At 40.0% G+C, this 18,046-nt stretch overlaps 1 pseudogene; it reads left to right on the top strand.

Moving 5' to 3' along the window:
* Positions 1 to 152: 152 nt before the first annotated feature.
* Positions 153 to 18,046, top strand: part of LOC132479138 (leucine-rich repeat-containing protein 37A3-like) — a 28,965-nt pseudogene continuing 11,071 nt past the window's right edge.

Genomic DNA, 18,046 nt, shown 5'->3' with positions numbered 1-18,046 from the left:
TTATTTCTACAGGAAACGCTACTCTGCCAGGAGGAACCGGCCCTGGAAACACTAGCCATAGGAACGTCTCCACTGCACATTCTACTGTCGCTGCAGACAACAGTATGCCAGCTGTTCAACACAGCAACAAAACACAATGGGAGCACCACAACATGGTCACTGAATTATCCTCTAAGCCCACAGGCTTCACTTTCCCAGGGCTCGCATCCCCGGGTGATCAAGTTGAAACTCAGCTAAACCAGCAGCTCTGGTCCCTCATCCCCAACAATGACGTGCAAAGGCTCATTTCTCATGTTATCCAGACTTTGAAAATAGACTGCTCGGACACCCACGTGCAGCTGGCCTGTGCCAACCTCATCTCTAGAACAGGCCTCCTGATGAAGCTTCTCAGCAAGCAGCAAGAAGTAAATGTGTCCAAAGCGGAATGGGATATGGACCAGTGGAAAGCTGACAACTCTTTATCAGTGAGAGCACAGAAGCCCAGAGTGAGCAGAAAGAGCAGGAGTCAAGTGAGGTGAGGATAACCCCTGACACATGGGACTTGGACTTTTACTCAGTTTAGGACATGCCATTAACGTGCCCAAGCGGGAATACCACGGGCTCCTAGTCAGTATCTTATCTTCAGCCATGAAACGGGCTAAGACAGTGATCTCCAACTTTGCTCATTGAGAGAGTGTGTCACTATTCCTAGGGTAGACGCGAAAAGGACATAACACAAGATAAATAAATTGTAGATAAATTGTAGAAGAAAATGCTAATGATAAGACTAATAACATTAAATTTGGCTTGTTCTTATAGAAGCTACTCGCCTGGAAGGATTGGGTTTCATAGTAGTTTAAGAATAGTTAGCTATCGTTTAGAATAGGATGAAGAATCGTAAGTTTTCATCCCTTCTATCTCCTTGTTTTTAAAAATTGTGATATATTTCTTTAGCTCACAAAAGAAGTTCCAGGTTATGACTATAACAACAAACTCATCTTGGCAGTATCTGTACCTGTAGTAGTGACGATTTGTGTTAGAATTCTCTGTCTCATTGAGGTAAGGACAATAATTAATTCAGATTCAGAACCCAGAAACTGAGAATCAAATCCACCTTTCCACCTGCTACTACTTGATTCTTCCCTTTAGCCATGAGGACTGACATACACTTTGTTCTTTTAATGAAAAGTATATTCCCAGGATGTTTTTTTGTGTGTGTGTGTTTTTTTTTTTTTTTTTTTTTTTTTTGGCTGCGTTGGGTCTCCATTGCGGTGCATGGGCTTCTTACTGAGGTGGCGTCTCTTGTTGTGGAGTACGGGCTGTAGCTGCACGGGCTCAGGAGTTGTGGCACACTGACTTAGTTGCTCCGCAGCATGTGGGACCTCCCCAGGCCAGGGATCGAACCTGTGTGCCCTGTGCTGGCAGGCGGATCCTTAACCATTGCACCACCAGGGAAGTCCCCACAGGATTTTTAAAAGGAACTTCACTCCCAGGAGATCCCTATGGAATTGGATCCATGATAACAAGCTATTGGACTATTTTGACAAGTGAAGTTTATAAGAAGGCCAGAGTTGACATGATAGTAAATTTTCTTCAACTCAAGAAAGTATGCTGATTTGAGGTCCTCACCAGTCACTCTCATTCTACCGTTGATTTCTTTCCTTCTTGGCTGAAGTGATGAGAGATATAGGATCTCCATACTCAAGGAGCTATCAGTCACCCTGGGAGGGCTAAAAGGACATGCCTAAAAGACAAAAGTGTGATCTCGTCAATTCCTCAGGTTTACTTAGCAGCTTTCTTCTCCGGTGTATTAGGAATTGTGTAGATAGGTTCCATTAAAACACTGCAAGTAAAATCTTGCAGCAGGCTACCCTCAAATAGTTATAGTAGCCTATTCCTGGAGCTAGCCTGTTTACCTTTTGTTCAGTTACCTAGTGGTTTATTACTTTTCCCAGCAGGCAGTTGCTAACATTAAAAGAGTGATTTTAATAGGCTGACAGTCTTGATTCTACCCTACCACTCCACATTACTTTAGTTATCTTTTCTCCTGTAATGGCAGCCCTCCATTCCAGCCAAAGCAGCTCCTCACTATACGCTAGTTACACCATACCCATTCCTACTTTTGTCTGTGCCTTTGTCCATCGAAAATTCCTTTATTTTGCTTTGCCTGTGGAACTCCTATGAATCTCTGAAAAGCCAACTCAAGTTCAGATATCTTTCTCTGTAAAGCCTTCCCTGAATACTCCAGCCCTCCTGATCCTAGTCCTGTGAGGTTTGTCACCAATTCTGAGGGGCCATAGCAAAGCAATCCCCTCCCCTCAGAACTCACAAAAGTGGTAAGCAGTTTTTTGAAAGGCAGCCCCCCAGGAGAGAACCACCAAGGTTAGCACATCATGGAGCTGAGCAGAGATGTGTAAGGACCAATGGCTTCCTGGCCTATCACACTTGAATCAAACCTGACATGATGTACTAACTTCTAAAGAGAAATGTGTCTATCTGCAGGAGGGTTGGTCACTAGTGAAAGCATAGAAAAGGTGAGGAGAGACCAACATGGGCAGTGCCCATCCTCACATTGCCCAAGAGTAGAGATGGCACCTTAGGCAGCATAACTGCAGAGTCAGGCCCACTAGCCAGGCTGCCTGTTGAGGAGATGGATGGATCCAGTTACCTCAGGCCTTCCCATTAAATTCTGGACTCAGCTGATTCCTTTTCTAATTCTGTTGTCACCAAGTAGCCTTCGATTCTGTGATTGTGCTTCAGTGTGCCACGGAGGCCTGTCCCCACAGAAGGTAATTCTCTGCTTGTGTAGACACAGATGCCCTGTGTGTAGAACAGATGTATTTCTCATTGTCAAGTAATAATTTGGCATTCTGATGTTTGATCAATCCTGTGATATTGCTCAAGTGAGACTGCCACAACAGGAAGACGTGAGTTCTCGCTTGGTGAGGAAGAGTATGATTTCTGAGCCTAGGAGGCTGGGGACTAGCTTGCTAGTCATTGGCCATTGCCCAGACTGTACCCTCTACATCTCAGGTGGCATATGGCCTTTGGCATTTTTAGAATTTCTGTAAAGTCCCCTTTTTCTTGTTTTCAACTTCTTGCATTTGTTTTGTTTTGTTTTGTTTTGTTTGGGCCTGTGTGATCTTAGTTCCCCAAGTAGGGATTGGACCTGTACCCTCGGCAGTGAAAGCGAGGAGTCCTAACCGTTATTTCCTGTCCCCACATATACGATAAGCTTTTGGAGGACAGGGGCCACGCAGTGTCCTTCCTATGGTAGACAATAATGGTGTTCAACGGAAGAGAGATGAGGCGTTATGTCGATTCCACAGTGAGGAATAATTCAACCGAATATTTATTTGAAGTAGGATAGAGTCCAGCAATAGGCCCCTGTGTTCTTAAGACTTTTGAAATGTCATGTTTTAATATTGCAGTCAGCGGAAGAAAATGAATAAATGGTGATAGAATAGCTGCCTAAGTATTTGGGGGGTAAATAGCAGATCCCCATGTTTCATCTTAAATAAACATATATCCGTAAATGTGAAAAAAGACCACATAAAGGTATTAGAAGAAAATAAAAGCAATATTTCTATAATCTTCTGGTGGGAAAGAGCCTTCAGAGCCTGATGCCACAAGCAGAGCCTTTGATATATTCCACCATCTTGTCTGTGACACCAGCTTAGCACTGATTCATGCCAAGCGTAAGATGAAGAGTTTTCCATATATTGTCTGATTTAAAGCCCACAGTCCTGTGAGGATGATATTACTATCCCTCCCTCATAGATGAAGGAGATCAGTGTAAGGCCCCAGCGGCCAAACCCAAAGCAGAAGGCAGTTTCACCCGACTGCAAAGCTGGTGCTCCCTACTGCACTCTTTTGTCTTGTCTCCTTAGAGACAAAAACACTGGAAATATTCGAAACACTGAAATTCAATGAAAGCCAGTATTTCTTTACCATAAAGAGTTTTTGTTTGTTTGTTTCGAAGTGGTGGGGTTTGGCCATGCTGTGCAGCTTGCAGGATCTTAGTCCCTTGACAAGGGATTGAACCTCGGGCCACAGCAGTGAAAGAGCCACGCCCTAACCAGTGGACCACCAGGGAACTCCCAAGAGTTTTATAAGTCAACAAGAAGCAGACAAACAGTCCAGGGGAAAAGGGGGCAAGGGCTGTGAAGAGTAGGAGGTGTGTTGACAGTCTGCCACCATATCTGCCTGTCGTCTCCTCATGGCTCACGTGGGGTGGGTTTTGTTAGCCAGGCCTTTGTCACCTCGTGACGTAAAAACCATCTCTAATATTTTCTTCAAGTACTTTTATAATCTGTCCAGAATTTGTTGTATTTGTTTGTTCGTGTGGTTGAGGTAGGGGATCTAACTTTTTCCCCCTACATGAAGATCTGATTCTTTTCAAATCTTTCACTGAATGGTTTATTCCTTCTTCCCTGGTCTAATATGCTATCTTCATCTGGATGCTGTTCTGTGATCCAGTTATCTTGTCCTGTACCAGTACTGATATCACACTGCTTACTTCCAGTTGCTCTATAACATATTTTATATCTGGTAGGGCAAGGTCCTACTCTTTGACCTTCTTTTGCATACATCTCATAACGATTCTTACATATATTCTCTACCAAATGTCAGCTGGCCAGGTTTTATTTAAAAATTATTTTGGCTATAAAATGGATTGCATTGAATTTTTAGTTTCATTTGAAGAGAATTGACCTCTTTACAACATTCTAGGAGGATGGTATCTCATGCCATGTAAGTACTTCTTAACGTCCTTCAAAAAAGTTTTAATATTTTCATCACATAGGTCTTACAAATTTGTGGCTAAATTTATTCCTAGGTGCTTTACGCATTTTTATTGATATAGTAAACGGGAGGTTCCTTCTGTTTTTTAGTTAGTTAGTTGTGTTATATGGGAAAGCTATTGAGGCTAATATGTTGATCTCTTGATTTTGTATGGAGCCATCTTACTCATGTTACTTCCAATAAAATTTCAGTTGATTCTTTTGGTCTTTTTGGGTCCCTTGTTTCATATGCAGATATGTTTGTCTCTTCTTTCCAATACTTCGTTTTTCTTATCGTACTGATTAAGACCTCCTCCACAATGCTCAATAGTAGCAGTAACGATTGGGCATCCTACTCTTGTTCTTGACTTTAGAACAATGCTTAGGTTTCTGCCAGATACTTTTATTTTCTTTTCCTACTTCTGAGAGTTTTTATTAGGAATTATCTGTTGAACGTTATCTAAAACAGTCAATAAAATATATCGCCAGCTGCATGCAAGACCCTAAGTTAGGTACTGTGGAAGAGTCAAAGGATTCTTAAACAGGGTAGAATTCCTTTCCTTGAAAGAGTTATCATCTTACTGGATAGATAAGATTTAAAGTCAAAAGGAATGAATAAGGATTTGGAAATAGTTGTAATGGATAATCATGATCCTGTTTTCTTTCAAAACAGATTTCTTCTCCTAGAATTGCAAAAGAGGAAGATAGAAAAAGAAGCAGAAGGTAAATATTGGTCTTTGAAAGCAGAATTTTACAACTAGAGGAGAACTTAGAACTCATCTCTTTCAGTTTCCTCAGCAAAGGCAGGAAGAACGCTTGATTACCCTAATGGTTTACCCTAGTTTATTTCTCAGCAGAATTAGCTCCGCAGCCCAAGCTGAGTTAGAACAGGACTGGCACACATTCATCTGCTCTCACTAGTCCTTTAAGGAAAGAGGGTGGACGGGGAGAGGTTTTGGTTGTACCTGTTCCTGCTGGGCGGATGCCTGGCTCCCAGGCATCAGGCCAGGCCAGAGGCCTTCTAGGAGGCTCTGGGGTAGGGAGGGCCACATGGTTGGGGATTTAGGGGCTGGCCTCACTCAAAGCTGACAAAAGGTAGAACATATGAGTCCCTTCTGGAAAGTGGCAAGAAAACTTCCCTTCTCATCCTACTGTTTTTCAGGCCCCTACTCTCTATTCCCTTTATCCAAACCTCATAGAATTTTAACCGGGAGAAACTTTAGACAGTAGTTTGTCTCTTCCTTTTGTAATAAGGAACTGGAGAAAGAGAAAGGGAAACTACCTTGCCCCATGGTCATACTGCTGGTGATTACCAAGAAGAAGATGGTCCCTTTCCACTGAGGACTTCTCCACTGATCACACACTGTGCTTGGGCTGTGAGCTACGTTTTAGGTCACAGTTGAGTAGACACATACTATATGGACATAAGTAGTTTCTGAAACAAACTTATTGTGCACTGTGATTTTTTTCTCTTCTATTTGTATTCAAAAAGAGTATTTTGTGCTTCCCTGCTGGTCGTGGCCTTTAAACGGATTCCACAATTCACTGACACCTGAGTGACAGCCTGCAGAGTGAAAGTCCGAGAGCTATAGATGACTTTGCTCGTTGGGTTCAGGTGTTTACTTGGTGTGATTCAACGTATAGGATAGAGCAGCCAGGAAAATAAAATCACCTTCTCCCCACACCCACACCCGCAGCAAATGCTGCATGTGCGACTAAGTCCGAAGCGGACTGGTGTGAAGCGCGTCTAAGGGAGTAACGAGTTTCTGCCCAGTGCCGTTGTGCAAGTGTTTTCACTGCACGAGGGCAGTTGGCCAAGGGCAAAGAAAGGTGAACGGGGCTGAAAATCCTGCCTATGCTCCATGCTAAGCCACATACAAATGTCTCTCCAGAGACACTTGGGGTCCATTTTGGACAGACACAGAGAACTTCTGGAAGGCCAGCATGCATGCAATGATTTTCATGATCCCGGGTCTGTGGTGATTTTGCTCATTGTGATTATGGACTGAGGTCCCCATTTAGTCCTAATGAAAGCAGAGATAACACATTGTGAGAGAGATGAAAAGTGACATGCAGCACTAACAGTGTGTGTTTTCCTCCAAGGGGCTTTTTTGGATTTCTGCTGCGTAAGAGAAGCTCAGGGGAAAGTGAGAGTCAGGTAGATGTGAGGAGGATAAAGTACTGTGGCCAGAGAAAGCAGGGGAGATGCAGAATTAATATTTCCCTTTCTGTGTTCTAGGAGGGCTTTTTCGGGAGAAGGCGGCCACTTTGGCTTAGGGGTATGTATAGGCCTCTCAGCGCCACACGCAAGGAACACATGACCCAAAAGCTACACGACAGGGAGTCTTCTGCTGAGGATGAGATATTTCTGCATCCCAGCAGGAGGCCCAAACTCGTCATCCAGAGCTCACTGAGGAGGCTGAATCTTTACTTCATCAAGAGGCCCCTGCTCAGCATCCACAGACCCCTGAGGACGTTGAATCTTTTTCACCCCAGGCAGAGGCCCAGGCTCAGCATGCAGAGCCCACTGTGGAGGTAGAACCACCTCCACTTCCGCAGGAGGCTCCATCTCAGCCTTCAGAGGCCCCTGAGGAACTAGAAACTTCAAGTCCTCAGGAGGCCCTCGCCCGGCCTTTGGAGACACTTAAGGAGGTTGTAGTTTGACCATGTGTTCATCATGGGGTAAATGAAGCTCAGCAGTCACACTTGTACAAGGTCACTGTTAAATCTCTGGCTCTGGCACTTCCCATAAATCCACAGGTCACTAAAGAGGTTGAACCTTCTCCAGTCCAGCAGAAGACCCCACCTCAGCCTCCAGAGCTCCTTAAGGAAGTTGTAGCTCAGTCTCCATTGTATCCCGAGGTGACAGTTCCAGCACAGAGCAGGATCATGCTGAGCATCCAACATCCCCCAGGATCAAGAGCAGTGGTTCTCAACCAGGGTGAGTTTGCACACAGGTGACACTTGGTAGTGTCTGGCGACAGTTTTGCTTGTCAGAACTGTATACGCTACTGGCATCTAGTGGACAGAGACCAGAGATGCTACTAAACATCCAACAGTGTACAGGGGAGCCTCCCACAGCAAAGAATTATCCAGCCCAAACTGTCAATAGTGCTGCCTAGCTAGAGAAATAAAGATCACTTAACACAAGTATTTAATGAGCATTTAGTATTTTGTATCTAATGCACCACATATATAATCATGAAAGTATAAATCATAATATCTCCCACAGTGAGATTTCTTTAGTGTATGGAGGGAGTAGTGATGTTACGTTTCATCATATATAAATGAGAATTATTGCCAATGGATAAATGTTCTGAAAGAATATCTGTTTTTCTAATTCTTTTGCTCGTGTCTTTTTTTGTAGAAATCTTGGTTGCAATTTACTCACAGAACTGAGCTTTGGAACGTTTCAGGCCTGGCATGGAATGCAGTTTTTACACAAGTTGTAAGTGAAATAGAAGATGAATACATGTAAACAACTGTGTGTAAAAGCAATCATGCAGTTATTGGTTAGCTGGGTGTAAGTAAGCCCAGTATGAATTCTGGAAAGTATGTCTTGAGAGCCATTTATTTTTTTTTTTCAAATGAGGAAACTAAGGTACAAAGAGGCCAAGAGACTTGTTTAACTCATATATATGAAAGGCTCTGCTTTCCATAGTACTGATCTTTGGCATGGTCAATTAAAGGCACCAAACAAAAACACTCAGATTAGCATTGTCATGGAATCCCACGGATGCCTCTCCAATATGAGAATGGTCCAGGAAGTTCCACTTTTGAATTTCACTTTGATTCCTTTTCATGTGCAAAGTTCCTAACTGCTTAAAATGTATGCAACACAGAGCTGCAGAGAACTAAGTTGAGCAGGGTGTGGTTCAGTGGGTGTGGGTGCTTCCCCAACCATCATTAGCTCTTTTAAATGGTAAAGCAGAAAGAATTCCTGAACACCCACCACAGGGCTCTCCCCAGCCACCCAGAACATTATTTTTCAAAAAAGCATATATTGCTGAAGTGAATTATCGGTGGCCAATAGGAACCTTTGAGGTATGGAAAAAGACGTTGTTTGTGTTCAGCTGTAGTGTGAAAAATATAAAGAAAAGACTTTGCTGTGGCCTAATTCAATATGTTTTCTTTGCTGACTACTCTTCAATAAGAAGTGTGGGTTTTCCACCCCTTCAGCTCAAAACTTCTCTGATTTCTCATGGCACAAGGAAATGATAGTGGGTACGTTCAATGGCCCGAAGGCGATTTTAGACTCAAGGGAAAGAGCTCTTCTACACCTGGCTTTGGAAAAGACTCTCTTACCTGTCTTGTGGTTCAGAAATCCAGCTTCACACAGTTCCCACATTTTGGCTTAATGAAGGTGTTGAGGCTGTGTCTGGAGCTGGGTTAACAATTCCTGCAGATGCCTATCTTTAGCGGCCTCCTGCCTTTCCCTTGTTGGTTTGCTGACGCCTACCTTGGGGAGAGAGCACCGAGGGTCGGTTTTTCTTCTGTTAGCACACCGGAGAGCAGGCTCGTGAGGTCCCTTCACCAGGAGGTTTTAGTAGCGTCAGTACAACGTCTGAAACTCACCACCTTTCCTAAACATCCCAGAACACCAAGAGTTCCTTATAAGAATCAGAGTTTCACTATAGTTATGTAGGCAACACAGGACAATACATTGTGGAAATAAATAAATAAATCACAGTTTAAAAATTAATGAATTCATTCCAAAACATTCACTGAGTGCCTTGCCCACTGTCTGTGAACACTCTACTAAGTGCTGGGGATACAAAGACGCATAGGGCAGGGACTTTGTCCCCAAGAAGCTTTCATACTGGAAGGAGAAATATGGATGTTGATGGGAAAACATATATGAGAGCCATTCTAGCATCTATGCAGCAGGGTAACAAGGTGAGGGAGGGGGGTGATGAAGTAGAAAACGGGTGGTAGGTTAGAAAAGATTTGTAATGGAAGAGGCACCAACTTGTTCCTTTGGAATTTGTGCTCCTCTTAAATGACAGAAAAAGGTAGTGAAAGAATCAGAACTATCTGGTGTTGTAAATAAATTAGTACTGTACTCCGAAGACTCATTCACAGTTACTTTCAAAAGACTGTCACAGTATAGTAAGTCTTTGTTTTGGACTAAGTCTTTCTAATAGACAAAGCTAAGTTGCTTTAGGAAACATTTGCCATGGTGAGATACAAACTTTATTGCATCTCTTACCAAAGGCAAGCCACCAAGGGAAGATGCCACCCTCGAGTTAAATCATTTTACTACCTATAATGACATATTACTGGGGTGTTTATAAGTTGCTTGCATTAAATAAGTTTGGAAAAGGGCCCCAGCTGAGGTGGATTTATCCTGAATTCAATGAACCTTAGGCTTCAGGGCTCCTCACTTGCATAGGTCCCTTCCAAGGTCTTGAGAGGGGTCCTAGCGATTTTTCTATTTATAACTTTGCCTGTTTTTATTAGCTAGGATTTCCCAAAGTAGATGAGGTTCAGGCCCCACAAATCCTTGATTCATCACCGGGTGTCAGGTAATTATAAGTCAGTAGGTTTCTTGAATGAAGCCTCTATGTTATTGAGAAATATCAGGTGAAGTGGTTAGCAGTGTGGTAGTCTATTTTAAATCCGAAATCTACCTCAAAGATGAGCCAGGAGCTTATTAATAAAGTACCACTTTTTGAATGGTGGTAGTCATCATATCTCTTTCAGATAAAATCAGGAATGAAATATACTATGGAAAACCGGCAGTGGTTGATAATCCTAAATGTTAAGTATGCTTTTTTTCTCTGACTCTAAAGTGTTTCTCCTTCATTCACCTATGCAGGTCCAGACTGATGGCTTATGTTTAAAAATTCTTTTAGTCACTTCATTGGATCTAACAATACAAGCTCCATGATTTTAGAAACTGAAGGACTCTACAATGTAGAAAGGCTATATAACTTAAGCAGACAGAGCACATTCACATGCTGGCTTGTCCGTGGTACATCAATATTGTACCAAGAACATAAGCACGAAGAGAGAATAAGAGGAAAATCAAAGCCTTATCCCTATTGAATTATTTACCCCATTGTTGAGAATATCAGTGCGGGAGGTGTGTCCACACTATGAAGGCAAATTGAGCTGCGGTCACAGAGCCGCCCTAATGCTCCCCCAGTCAGCTAGCATTGGTTTCCTTTACATAGCTATGTACACACAAAAGCTTACACACTTGAGGGTGTTGTCCTCACTTTTTGCTATGTACTAGAATCCTGGCAGCTTCTCAGATTTAGAAAGGCATAAACACTAAAAGCAAAAATAACTTGGGTCTGCCCTTTGGGGTGATTCAGGGTGGCTGTTTTATTTGTAATAGTTCAAAATTTTGAGATTGTCACACCTAGCAACTACTATACTTTTCTTCTCCCCACTGCATCTTATTCTTCCCACCTGTAGTATTTTCTCCCATTCTATATGTTTATTCACTTTCTTGATAGTGTCCTTTGAAGCGCAAACTTTTTAGTTTTTATAAAATCCAATTCATCTATTTTTCCTTTGGTTGTTTGTGCTTCTGGTATCATATCTAAGAAACTGTTGTCTAAAGCAAGGTCATAAAGATTTACTCCTGTGTTTTCTTCTAAGAGTTTTATAGCCTTAGCTCTTACGTTTGGATATTTGATCCATTTGGAGTTAATTTTCATATACGGTGTGAAGCTTCATTATTTTGTGTGTGGATGTACAGTTGTCCCAGCATCATTTGAAAAGACTGTTCTTTCCACGTTGAATTGTTTTGGCACCCTTGTTGAAAATCAATAGACCATAAATATGAGGGTTTATTGCTATATTGTCAATTCTGTTCCATTGATTTACATGTCTGTTCTTATTCCAGTACCACACTGTGATTGCAGTAGCTTTGAACTGAGTTTGGAAACCAGGATGTGTGAGTCCTCCCACTTTGTTCTTTACCGACATTGTTTTGGTTATTCTGTTTCCTCGAATTGCCATAGGAACTTTAGAAACAGCTTGGCAATTTCTGGAAAGAAGTCAGCTGGGATTTTGATAGGAATTGCAATGGAACCATAGGTCGATTTGGGAAGTAGTGAAATTTTCATAAGATTATCTTCCAGTCCATGAATCCAGCAGGTCTTTATACTTATTTAGATCTTCTTCAATTTCTTTCAACAGTTTTGTACTTTTCAGTGTGAATCTTGCACTTACTTGGTAAAATTTTCCCCTAAGTATTATATTTGTTTTGATGCTGTTCCACATGGAATTGTTTTCTAAATTCCATTTTTCGATTACTCATTGCTGGTGTGTAGAAATGATATTGATCTTATATCCTACAACCTTGCTGAACTCATTTATTAATGCTAACAGTTATTCTCCTAGATGCCCAGGAATATGTCTTGTGGTCTTCCAGTTTCCCAGGAATACATTGGAATATTTCAAAGTGTCTGTGCACATCTCATTCCTCAGCTTTTCTTTTAAAGCTTTGCGGTTGGGTTGTTTTTTGCCCCAAACTGTTATCCATTGCTTCATGCCACCGCCATGTTAAAATATTTGCTTGAAAATGTTTTCCAGAAATGCCACCTGAGCAGAGGCTTTTCTCACTAGACAGCCCTCAGTCAGGTCAAAGGCAAGCCTTTCAAGTGAGGTCTTCCAGGGGACCACCAGACATGTAAAACAATGACAGTTCTTTGGGAATGAGGCTTTGAAGGACCTCTCAGTCCATGCTGCTCGTTCTGGTACCAGGGATGTGGGCTGTTTTTCAAGGCTACCACTGGCATGGAGACCAAAGGTCGAGGGCAAGTTAAAGCAACACAGATCTCATTGTTCTTACAGAAATTAATTTGTTTTCCTGGAATAAATTGCTCCCCCATTTACTGCCAGCATGTTGGTTAAATGTCCAGAGTTCAGAAGAAGTTGATTCTGACCATTTTTGCCAGTTTTGTTGTTGTTGTTATTGTTGCTTCCATGCAGGGATGAATTTTCAGATGTCCTTCCTCCATCATTTTTACTGATTTTCCTGCAACTTTTTAAAAAAAATCTATAAAGTCTCAATGGCCATAGGCTAATTAAATATTTATCACAAGAGATGATTAAGGAAAAAATAAATAAAAAGAGAAATAAATAAATAAATAAATAAAAAGAGAAAATATAATTCTCATAGAGGCTTTCCCAGATGGGTAGATGAAGTTTGAAAAGGTATTTCTATATTTAGTGCTGTCAAAATTAAGGTTAAAGTAACAGATGTTTCAAAAAAAAACAACCCTTTTTTTTTCATTCAGGTTAAACACAGGCTTTAGAGTCAGAACTGAGTTCAAATTCCAGCTCTGCTTCTTACGAGCTTGATGACTTAAGACAAGTTATGTAACTCCTCTGTGCCTCAGTTTCCTCATTTGTACAATTGTGTAATATATATATCACATAAGGTTACTGTGAGGATGAAATGTTAAATGCTGATCACATATGCATGGCAACCCAAAAGATATTAGTTTTGATAATTATCTTTATAATATTCTGCAAAAGTACACTAATAATTCTTGAGTAGAGTTAACCTTAAGTCAGCTATTCTCTTCTTTCTTCCTGTTTCTTTTCTGTTTTTTTTTTCCCCCTTATTTGTTTTAAAGAACTAAGGGGAAAAAAAAGGAAGAAAGAAAGAACTATGAAGAAAATCTATTCCAACATTTTGGAATAAAATTTTGTTCCCCAAAATTAATTTGTTTATTTTATTGATATATAAACAAAATGTTATTTATTTATTCAGCAAACATTTATTAAATGCCTAGTAAATACTAGGCACTATGTCAGGCACAGGAATAATAATGACAATAAAGTGTGGTCCCTGCTCTCAAGTTGCTGACAATCTAGGAGAGTGACAAATAAACAGTTGATTACATACACAGTAACAAAAGCTATGGCACAAGAATACACACGGGACTATGTGATGGGAGTATGGCTTTCACCAGTTCCTCTTGGATTTCTCTCTTCTTTGGCTCCAGAACCAAGGAATTAGCCTTATTTTTCTCTTTAGCTGGGTAGTTTAAATCATGAAATTTTTCAAAATTTGTAGAGATGAAAGAAAAACACCTTGAATTATGGAGGACACTAGAAATAGTACTTTTTTTACAGAGCAAGGGCTTCCTACCAGCATAGTCACTTCGAGGGTTTTTAACGTGAAAAGTACTTTGGCATATTTTTTCTTTGCTAGCCACTTTTTTTCTATTTTATTGTTTGTTTGTTTGTTTCTCTTCTCCACTTTGTCATCTAGAGACCTGGGTAGTTCCCAGTGAAAGAGTGTTTTACAGATTCTAAGGGTGATATATAGGTAAAGACATAAAATGATATTTTTAACCTTCAAGTTCCATACCAAAAAAAATGAATATAAACTTTCATGGAAGTAATTGAAAATGCAGATAATTTTAATTCCATTCCATTTTTCAGAATTCTCAATCGTAATCCTTTGCCAACAGTTGAAGATTCTTGTCTTTTTAAAGTGCCAGCATTAAACTCTTTGTAAGTATTGTAAGAGTTTCATGGCTCATGAGATAATTTCTGCTCCTTTTTACTTTCGTCAAACTTGAGTACTTTGGCTAAACAGTCATAATTTAGATTTTAACTGGGTTATTGAAAATAAGAGTTATTGGCAAAGAAAAGGATTAAGAAAGAATATATATGGGTAAGAGAGCCAGCAGAGGATGAGAACAGTGTTGAAGAACACATATAGATATGGAACATGAAGATGCATATAGGAATAGTATTTATCCAAGAAAGCAAAAAGGAATAAGGGGTACATTATTTTTTTTAAAAAAAAGAGTGATCAAAAGAGGTAGATGCAATTGAAAATGAGAAGTGAGGATCATAGAAAATGATTGTACTGTTCAGCACCAAGGTCATTAATTTGATGATGCAAATTTAAATTTCTTCCAAAAGAGCTCTTTGGAATTATCATCTATGGCAAGTAAGAAGCCAAAGTGGAAGGAATCACATGTTAAGTATCTTCTTCAGTTTAGAAATTTTGTCTTTGGGTTTTATATCATGCATGTTTGGGCTTCTCCTTCAGAGACATGGGAACAGCACAAGTGTCACTTACCGCAATGGAAAGCATCCTCATGCTGACCCTTGAATTGGAAACACTGTAAGTTGATTTTTCTTACATGATTTTCACTCAGTTGTATTTTTAGGTTTGTTTGATTATCTTCTTAAGTCAGGTTTACTTATGTATAATTTTCATTTAACAAAATTCACTCTTTTTAAATATACAGTGTGATGTGTTTTGACAAACGTGTAGTTCTGTAGCCACCACCACATTTGAGGTAAAGAAAACTTCTGCACTCCCAAAAGACCCCCCATGTCCCTCTGTAGTCAATCCATCCTCCTGTCACTACCAGCCCCTGGCAACCACCAATCTGATTTTTGTCCGTATAATGTTGCCTTTTCCAGAATATTTGATAAGTGAAATCATGTGGTGTGTAGCTTTTTGTTTTTGGCTTCTTTCACTTAGCCAGTCTCTTTGGAGATTCATCTGTTTTGTTGCACCTGTCAGTAGCTCGTTCCTTTTGAGCGCTGAGCAGTATTCTAATTGTGTGGATACACAGTTTGTTTACGCATTCATCGTTCGATGCACATTTGAGTTTCTTCTTGTTTTTTGGCTATTATGAACAAAGCCTCTGAAAACACTCACATGTGTGTGTGAACATATGTCTTGTGTGAGCATATGTTTTCATTTCTTTGGGGTAAAATACCTCAGGGTGGGATTGCTTCATCATATGCTAAGTGCCTATTGAACTTTTTAAGAAACTGCTGAACCGTTTTCTAAAGTGCCTGTGCCATGTTGCTTTCCCACAAGCAGTCTATGAGAGTTGCAGATGCTCTACATCTTCACCTGATCCTTATATGTGTTTTTTAAAAACATTTTCGCCTTTCTAGTAGGTGTGTAGATGAATCTCGTGGTTTTTGCCACATTTTGCATTTCTGTAATAGCTGATGATGTTGAGTGTCTATTCATGTGCAAATATCCTTTTAAATGAAGTGTCTGTTCAAATCCATTTTTTAATTGGATATTTATATTGAGAATTAAGAGTGCTTTATATAAAAAGCAACGGAAAAAGTCCTTGCTCTCAGATATGTGTTTAGTAAATATCTTCTCCCAGATTGTGACTTATCTTCATTATATTAAAGTGTCTCTGAAAACTAGAAGTGTTAAATTTTTGATGAACTCTAATTTAGCAATTTTTCTTAATTTTTCATATTTATTTAATTAATTTATTTGGTTGTGCTGGGTCTTAGTTGCAGCAGATGGGCCCCTTAGTTGCGGCTCATGGGCTTCTTAGATCTGGCATGCGAACTCATAGTTGAGGCATGCATGTGGGACCTAGATCCCTGACCAGGGATCGAACCCGGGCCCCCAGCATTGGGAACTTGGAGTCTTAACCACCAGGGAAGTCCCTTAGCAATTTTTCTTAAATGCTTTCTGCTTTTTTGTGTCTTAATCTAAGAAATCTTTCTCTGAGACCCCACTGTCTAACCCCAAATCACAAAGGTTTTCTCCTACGTTTTCTTCCAGACGTTGTATAGCTACATTTAGGTCTCTGATTCATTTTGAGTTAATTTTCATATACGTTGTGAGGGAAGGGTCAAGTTTTATTTTTTTGCGGTTTAAAAAACTATTTCTGTAGGACCCTATTGTGACAGTTTATTACACAACCTACTGCACCTTAAATTGTGCCATCCCCCCTCCAATATGGCAAGCTAATAGAAACTTTCTGTTACGCCAAGGCTAGTTGAGGGGATTGCGTGAGATTAGTATGCGGAAACGGCCCTGCATTTAGCAGTCTGTTCCAACCGTCTTTGTCAGGTCACCTGACAAATGACTGTCTTCACTGTGCCGTCACGCATTGGTCACTGCTCTAGCCTCATCTTCCTCAGTGTCCCACACCATCTGCCACAATTGCGATCCCTCTCTTGTCAGCTAGATGCCCTCCTCTCTGGATATTAAAAACTATTTCCCTGTGTAACGACGATACTGTTAATACACAGTATTGAAGAAATTAAATTCCTACACAATCATATTACCTAATAAAGTGTTGCTATTCAAATTTCCCCAATTGTCTCTCTTATATAATATCATTTCTTTTAACAGCTTTTTGAGGTATAATTGACATGCAATAATCTGTGTTCACACACACACATACATATACACCATGAGGACATCACGAAACTCAAAATGTCCATCACCTCAGAAAGTTTCTTAATGTCTCTTTGTAATTCTTCCTTCCCATCGTTCCTTGCACTTCCCAATCGCCGTGCAACCATTGATCTGCTTTCTGTTTTCATTTTCTAGAATTTTATGTAAATGGAATCATACAGTGTATACTTTTTTCTAACTGGCTTCTAACCCAGCATGATTATTTTAATCTTCATCCATATTGTTGTATATATCAGTAATTCATTTCTGTTTATTGCTGAATAGCATTCCTTTATGTGGATGTACCACCATTTATGTATTGACCATTGATGGACATTTGAGTTGTTTGAGTCTTTGTCTATTACAGATAAAGTTGCTATGAATATTTGTGTACAAGTCTTGTATGGATGTTTACTTCCATTTCTCCTGGGTAAATGCCTGCCTGTAGAATGGCTGCATCATTGGTAAGTGTATGTTTAAGTTTTTAAAAAATACCCATTTTCCATAGTGGTTTGATCATTTTACATCTCTACCAGCAGTGTATGAGAGCTGCATTTTCTTCACGTTGCGGCCAACATTTGCTATGCTCAGTATTTTTAATTTTAGATAGTTTAATAGGTGTGTAGTTGTATCTCACTGTAGCATCCCTAATGATTAATCATGTCAAACATCTTTTCATATGCTTATTTTCCATCTGTATATCTTTGAATCTTTTATCTATATTTTTCTGGAGTTTTGAGAGTTCTTTCTATATTCTGGAAATTAGTCCTTTATCCAATAGGTAAGTTGCTAGGTATTTTCTCCCATTCTGTGACTCATCTTTTCGTTCACTCAGGAGTGTCTTTTGCAGGGCAGAAATTCTTAATTTCGATGGTGTCTAATTTATCTGTTTTTTTCTTTTATGCATTATGCTTTTGGTGTTGTATCTAAAAAATCTTACCAAACTCAAGGTCATAAAATTTTTCACCTGTTTTGTTCTAGACGTTTTATAGTTTTATGTTTTACATTTAGATCTTTGAACCAATTTGAGTTCACTTCTGTATATGGTTTAGATGGAAGTTCTTTTTTTTTTTTCTTTTTGCACCTGGATATTCAGTTGTTCCAGCATCATTTGTTGAAAAGACTATCATTT

This window comes from Mesoplodon densirostris, chromosome 18 (genome assembly GCF_025265405.1).
Source record: "Mesoplodon densirostris isolate mMesDen1 chromosome 18, mMesDen1 primary haplotype, whole genome shotgun sequence".
NCBI lineage: Eukaryota > Metazoa > Chordata > Mammalia > Artiodactyla > Ziphiidae > Mesoplodon > Mesoplodon densirostris.
Note: the sequence above shows the minus strand (reverse complement) of the source record. Positions and strands in the feature narration are given on the sequence as shown.